The 7,592-nt window shown below is 35.4% G+C and overlaps 1 protein-coding gene across 1 annotated transcript in view; it reads right to left on the minus strand.

Moving 5' to 3' along the window:
• RABGAP1 (RAB GTPase activating protein 1) overlaps positions 1 to 7,500 on the minus strand; it is a 172,764-nt gene extending 165,264 nt beyond the window's left edge. The window contains exon 1 of the mRNA XM_081273284.1: positions 7,363 to 7,500. The gene's annotated coding sequence lies outside the window, so the exon portion shown is untranslated. The remainder of the gene's footprint in view (positions 1 to 7,362) is intronic.
• Positions 7,501 to 7,592: the final 92 nt, after the last annotated feature.

The following is a 7,592-nucleotide window of genomic DNA, read 5'->3' on the forward strand; positions in this document are numbered from 1 at the left end:
GTCTCCTTATATAGTTATGTAATACTGATTTTAAGGTATTCAAATAATATTAGGAAAAAAGTTATAAACCTTCTGAACTGACATCCTGACAAAACAATGGTTAATATTTTGGTTACCAACTTTTATGTATTTATTTTTTTAATTTTTTTTAGTTGTAGATGGACACAATACCTTTATTTACTTTTATGTGGTGCTGGATAGGACCCAGTGTTTCACATGTGCAAGGCAAGTGCTCTTATCATTGAGCCACAACCCCAGCCCCTGTACTTCTTAATTCAAATATATACTGCAAACATACAAGTAAATCTTAATATAATTTGCTTAAATAAAATTTTCTTACATACTCATTATAATATGCCTTGCCAAGAAATAGAAAATAGAGACAAGCTAAAATAACATTAAATTCCACTACCAATCAGTATTTTCCATGCACATCCTGTTGTGTGTATACATTTTTTAAAGAAACCAGTTTAGTAATCTGCTTTATTTGATACACAATATCTTCTAATTTGAGTAAATTTTTCTCTAATTCGTGGATCACATTCACATTTTCTGTTAAACTTTATCTTTACAGCTGGCCGTCTCAAATCAGTAATATTTCAGGAAAATTTCCCTTCATGTAATACCTAACTAACTACAAGTAAATATTCTATTGACCATTCCCAGTTTCCAATCCACACACTGTATCTAGTTACTGCCCTTAAGCTTTTTAAAATGTGACACTTAAAAAATCAAGATACTGAGCCAGGCATGGTGGCACATTCCTATAATCCTAGTAGCTTGGAGGGTTGAGACAGGAGAATGACAAGTTCTAAGCCAGTCTCAGCAATCTAGCAAGACCCTAAGCAATTTAAAGAGATCCTACTTCGAAATAAAATATACAAAAAGGGGGAGAGAAATTGGGGATGTGGTTCAGTGGTTAAGCACCCCAGGTTCAATCCCTGGTATCCAGAAAATTAATTAATTGATTGAGTGATTAATTAAAGGCACTGTCTCATTGCAGAAATCTGGTCAACTGCAGTGCAAAAATCCTGAATTTGAATGGTTGCTTCCTCAAGGAGTTATTGAATTTATTCTTCTATGCCTGATATTTCCTGCAAATTAGACATAATATCTGAATGCCTAATGGATTCAAGCTAAACATTTGGACTAGTGCACATCATATATGATGTCATATTACACTTCATATTATTTCCTGATATTAGATAGAATACATATTATGCATTGTAGAATATTGTGTATTTTATCTAATATAGCAATTCTGATGTTGGCCATTGAATCAGTGATGATATACATGCTATTTTTATCTTTGAGTCCATTTTCCAAACAGACTTTATATACTCTTTCAATGCCTACCATTGCCATATGTTACAATATCCTATGCCATTCACAGAAAACTAACTTTGGTTTTCAAATATGCTTAACTTTTTTCAGCATGTGGCTTTGTACCTTAGAACAATAACATTAATGTATGAGTAGAATACGGGTCTGTATGAAACAAAGCAATGCACAATGCAATAGGCAAGAGGCAGAATGGGAAAATCCTTGAATAGTAAAATAAGGAAACTGAAGTTCAACCTATAGTTACAGGGATGCCTTGCATTTTTTTTTTTTAAGATAATGACACTATCTGTGATCAGAATAAAAGATCACTCTGGTAAGAATGCCTGCCTATGATTCCAGCGACTTGATTCAGGAGGCTGACAAAGGGAAAATTACAACTTTGAAGCCACCTTCAGCAACTTAACAAAACCCTATCTCAAATAAATAAATAAAACAAAAACCAGTTGTTTTAAAGCCTTTGTCTATAAGCCAGACATATGGGATTCCTGAGAGACAGTTTCTGTTGATTTATTCTTTTGAATAGTTCATACTTTGCTGAATCTTTTATGCTTTGTGATTTTTTTTTCATGAAAATTGGACATCTGAATCTTAAAACATGGTGACTCAAAATCAGAAACTCTCTCTTCCATCAGGTTTGCTGTTTTTTTGTTTGGTTGGTTGGTGTTTAAATTCTCTCTGTGCTAGGGGATCAGCCTAAGGTAAAAGCTTATGGTCTTCTTAGTTCTTTTCTGAGCCTGTATCCATCCCTGATTAAAGCCTTCTATTTTCCTCTATATAAGTGATTGCTTTGAATATCCTAATCCTTAGATGTCTGGTTCCCAAATAAAATAATATGGAAACATACAAACGAAACAAATACTGTTTCTTTCTTTCTTGAAGCTGAGTCAGAAAGTGTAAGTTCCAAAGAAGAAGACAGAAAGAAGGGCAGAAAGAGTATTTGAGGAAATAAAGGTCAAAAACTCCCCAAATGTTATGATTTTTACAAAGTTCAACAAATTCCTACTAGGAAATACTCAGAAAGCTTCATCAAACATTAGAACCAAACTGTCACAAGCCAAAGACAATCTCCAAAGCAGTAACAAAGAAGCAACCTGTGAAACAAAAACGGATCCTCAATAAGATTAATTATAATTTCTAACTCCACTTTTAATTTTCTTAATGACCTAAAAGTCAAATGTATAAAATACCTTTATTAATGGACACATATGATGTCATCTCTTACCTCAATCAACAAAAAAGTACAGAGCTATATAGGACCAGAACTTTTGAATGAATTGAAGTTAAATTGGTGTCAATTCAAATTAGATGATTAAACTGATGGATTTCAATCCCCACTGTATGGTATTAAGAGGGTGGAAACTTAATCCGATTATGGTATTGAGAAATGGGACCTTTGTAATATAATTAGGACTAGTCAAGGTTATCAGGTGGAGACTACATGATTGGATACTAATGGCTTTATAAGAAAAAGGAGAGAGACCAGAAAAGGTACACACACACACACACACACACATACATATACACTCTTTCCAAATGATGTCCCCTGCCACTTTGGGATTCTACAGGCTTCAAGACTATCAACAGACTGGCTCCTCAACTTTGAACCAGACCAGTGAGCCAAAATAAACCTCTTTTTTTTTTCTAACTTACCCAGTCTGCGGTATTGTTAGCAGCAGAAAACAGATTAATACAGATGTTAAATCCTATTGTAGCCACAAAGGAAGTATCAGTAGATTACAAAAAGAAATAATGCAGAAATCAAACACTTTAAGATTAAACAAAAACTAACTAAACAGAAAAGGCAATAGTAATGGAGGAAATGAGAACTTTATAAAGCAGTAAGGTATCAACAATAATAAATAAAAAATGACAGATATAAGTCCCTCCTTAATATTATTAATATAAATGGTTTAAACTCTCCAATCAAAAGACAGAGATGAGCAGATAGTTTTTTAAAAAGCATAGTCCAACTGGGCACAGTGGCACACACATGTAATTCCAGCAACTTGAGAGGGTGAGGTTGGAGGATTGCAAATTCAAAGCCAGCTCAGCAACTTAACGAGGCCATAAGCAAACTAGCGAGATCCTGTCTGAAAAAATAAAAAGGCCTGGGGATGTTGCTCAGTGGTCCAAATACATGCTGTCTACAAACTCATTTAGACCTTAAGACACAATCAGGTTGAAAAAGGCTGAAATTAATAAAATAAGATGTTCCATGTAGATAGTAAATAAGAGAACTGGGGTGGTTATACTAAATTTAGACAAAATAGACCTTAATTTAAAAAGGTTAAAAAGATAGAATAACATATATTAATAAACATTTCAATACAGTAAGATTATATAAAAATGTACTTATCTAGTAACAGACTTTCAAAATATATGATGCAAAAACTTGATACAATTAAAAGAAATAGTAAAACAGTTCTACAATAATAGTTGGAGACTACAATATCCTATAATCCATAAGTGCTAGAATAACCAGATTAGTAAGTAAATAGAGAACTTGAACATCTTAAAACCAACTAGACCTAACAGACATAGATCATCCCATTCAATAATAGGATACACAATCCTCTCAAGTGCTTGTGGGACATTCACTAGGACAGACCATACATTAGGCTATAAAACATGTCTAGTTTTTTAATTTTTTAAAAAGATAGATAACTAAAGTATCTTCTCTAAACATGATGAGATGATGTTAGAAAACAGCAACTGATGGGCTGGGGAAGTGGCTCAAGCGGTAGCACGCTCACCTGGCATGCATACAGCCCGGGTTCGATCCTCAGCACCACATACAAACAAAGATGTTGTGTCCGACGAAAACTAAAAAATAAATATTAAAATTCTCTCTCTCTCTCTCTCTCTCTCTAAAAAAAAAAAAAGGAAAGAAAGAAAAAAGAAAACAGCAGCTGAACAAAAACTGGAAATTTTCACAAATAAAAATAACATATACCCAAACTTATAAGTTAAGAGTAAAAGCAGTTAACAGAGGGGAAATATACATTTGTAAATAACCATATTAAAAAAGAAGAAGCTGGGTGCGGTGGTGCATGCCTGTAATCCCAGTGGCTCAGGAGACTGAGGAAGGAGGATCCAAAGTTCAAAGCCAGCCTCAGAAAAAAATCAAGGCGCTAGGCAACTCAGTGAGACCCTGTCTCTAAATAAAATACAAAAAAGGGCTGGGGATATGGCTCAGTGGTAGAGTGCCCCTAAACTCAATCCCCAGTAAACTCCCCCCTCCAAAAGAAGAAAGTTCTCAAATCAAAAACCTAAAGTTCACACCTTAAGGAACTATAAGAAGAAGAGCATAGGAAACCCAAAGCTAACAGAAGAAAAGGAATAAGACAATCAAAATAGAGATCAACAAATTAGAGTACAGAAAAACAAACAAACAAAAATCAATGAAACCAGGCATGGTGGTAACTGCCTGTAATTTCTGCTACTTGGGAGGCTGAGATAGGAGCTTCGCTTGAGCCCAGGAATTTGAGACAAGCCTGGGCAACATAGCAAGGTTTCTTTAAAACACACACACACACACACACACACACACACACACACACACACCAAAATTGAGGACCCTTACTTAAGCTAGACTAATGAAGAATGAAAAAGATATTACACAAATGACTAAAATCAGAAATTAAAAGTGAGGCGTTTACTCTCAACATTACAGATATAAGAGATTAGTATTAATAATTACATGCCAATTCCTTAAAACATAAAAATTTCCTAAACTGATTCAAGAAGAAATAGAATACCTCAACAGATGTATAACAAGTACAGATTGAATCAGCAATTGAAACTTCTCAACAAAACAAAGTGCCACACAGCTTTACCTGTGAATTCTATTAAACTTTTAGGGAGATATTTCTAACAATGCTTCTCAAACTCTTGCAAAAAACTGAAGAAGGAGGAACGTTTCTTAACACATTTTATGAGGCCAGCATTACATTGGTAACGAAGCCAGATAAATGCACCACAAGAAATTACAGATCAATATCTCTTATGAAAACAAATGCAAAAATAATCAACAAAATATAAACAAATCAGGGCTGGGGCTATAGCTCAGTGGTAGAGCACTTGCCTCAAAAGGTGTGAGGCCCTGGTTTTGATCCTTAGCACCAGATAAAAATAAATAAATAATAAATAAAGATTTTATATATATATTTTTTCCCAAAAGCATATTATAAGAATTATTCATCATAACCAAGTAGAATTCATCCTAATTAGTTCCACATGAGATCAATTAATATAATACATTACAAAACTAGAATGAAGACAGTATACAAGCATCCCAATTGGTGCAGAAAAGAGATCTGATCAAATCCAACACCCTTTCATAACATCTCAGAAAACCTAAATAGTGAGGAAATTCTTTAACATGATAGAGGTATTAATGAAAAATCCACAGTATGAGAAACTTTATACTCAATGATGAAAAGCTTTTTCCTTAACATCAAGAATAAAATATAATGCTCACTTCCACTGCTGCAGTTCAACACTGTTCCAGTATCCAGAGCTACTAGATTTAAAAAAAAAAAAAAGAAGAAAAAAAAGCAAAAAAGAAAAAAAAAATTCCAAAGAATCCACAATATAGCTACCATAGCTAATAAACAAATTCAGTAAAGTTCCAAGGATACAATAACAATATACATAAACAGTTGTTTTCCACACTAGCAATAAACAATATGAAGAGGAAGTAATTCAATCAAAATATCATCTAAATGAATGACACATCCTGAAAGCTGAATTAAATTAACAAAGAACTAAAAGAATGGGAAGATATCCCATGTTCATGGATAGGTACACATAACTGTTGTCAATAATATCCAGTTGTAGGGCTAGGGTTGTGGCCCAGTGGTACAGTGCTCATCTAGCAGGTTTGCCACACTGGGTTCAATCCTCAGCACTATATAAAAATACATAAAATTAAATAAAGGTGTTGTATACATCTGAAATAAAAATATTAAATAATAATAATACATAGTTGTCAATGATATACACAGCAAGGTACGAATTCAATACAATTCCTAAAGCCTTTTTTGAAGAACTGGAAAAGTCAATTCTCAGTTCAGATGGAAGTGAAAAAAAAATCTGACATTAACAAAATGATATTGAAAAAAGAAAAAAACTGAAGAGCTCACAAGGTGCAACTTCCAAACAGCTGTAACTAAAGTAATTAAAACAGTATTGACTCAGGAGACTGAGGCAGGAGGATCACAAATCTGAAGCCAGCCTCAGCAGCTTAGCTAGGGATGTGGTTCAGTGGTTAGGTACCCCTGACTTCAATCCTAATAGTAATAAATGTACTAACAAAATAATATATGGACCACTGTACTATAGATAGTCCAGAAATACACGTTTACGTATATGTAGCCAGTTGATTCTCAACAAGAATGCCAAGACCGTTTAACGGGGAAAGACATCTTTTGAACAAAACTGTATATCACACATAAAAGGATAAGGTTGAACAGAACTAACGGTGAAGGTTACACAACATCGTGAATGTAATTAATCACAGAATTTAATACAAAAGATTAAAATGATTATACTTTCTCACAATACAGCCCCAAGGGGGGGGGGTGAGAAATAGGGAGAATTCAGTAAACAATGGGATTGAAAGGCAATGAAAAGGGTTCTAGAATGATACTAAAATTTTCTGGTTAGGGAGGAATTCATGGATGATGCAGTTCACCAACACGTGAACTACAGGGGCTGAGTGGAGGCAGGTCTGGAGATGAACTTGAGATACTCAAAAGGCATATTAACACTGGGATAACCAATTGGAAGATGTCTTCTGGACGGTTGGCTCTGGAGCTCAACACAGGTATCTGGGATGTCGAGAGAGATCTGTAAAGGATCTAGAATGTGAATGCAAGAGATTATCCTAGGACTGACACGGGAGGAGAAAGAACCCCGAGGCAAGATTCCTAACAAACACCGAAATGAGAATAAACTGCTTTCTGCATTCCTGGCTCCCGCGCGTCGAGTCCACATCCCTAAGCGGGAGGGACTTACCAAGGCTTAAGAGCGGAGGCGCCCTTCAGGCCCACGCCATGCAGCAGACGGCGGAGGCCCAGCTCGAGAAAAGCCGCCGAGAAGGGAGCCTGGGTCAATTGATCCTCGAGAAGCATACAGGGCCGAAGCCACGGACACTTCACGAACCACAGCTCCAGCGGGAAGCTAACGAAGTGGCAAGAGTACTGGGCATTCTGCCCGCGCCCCGCCCACAGCGCGGAAAGTCCCTC

This window comes from Spermophilus citellus (assembly GCF_964194105.1).
Source record: "Spermophilus citellus genome assembly, chromosome: 2".
Taxonomy (NCBI): domain Eukaryota; kingdom Metazoa; phylum Chordata; class Mammalia; order Rodentia; family Sciuridae; genus Spermophilus; species Spermophilus citellus.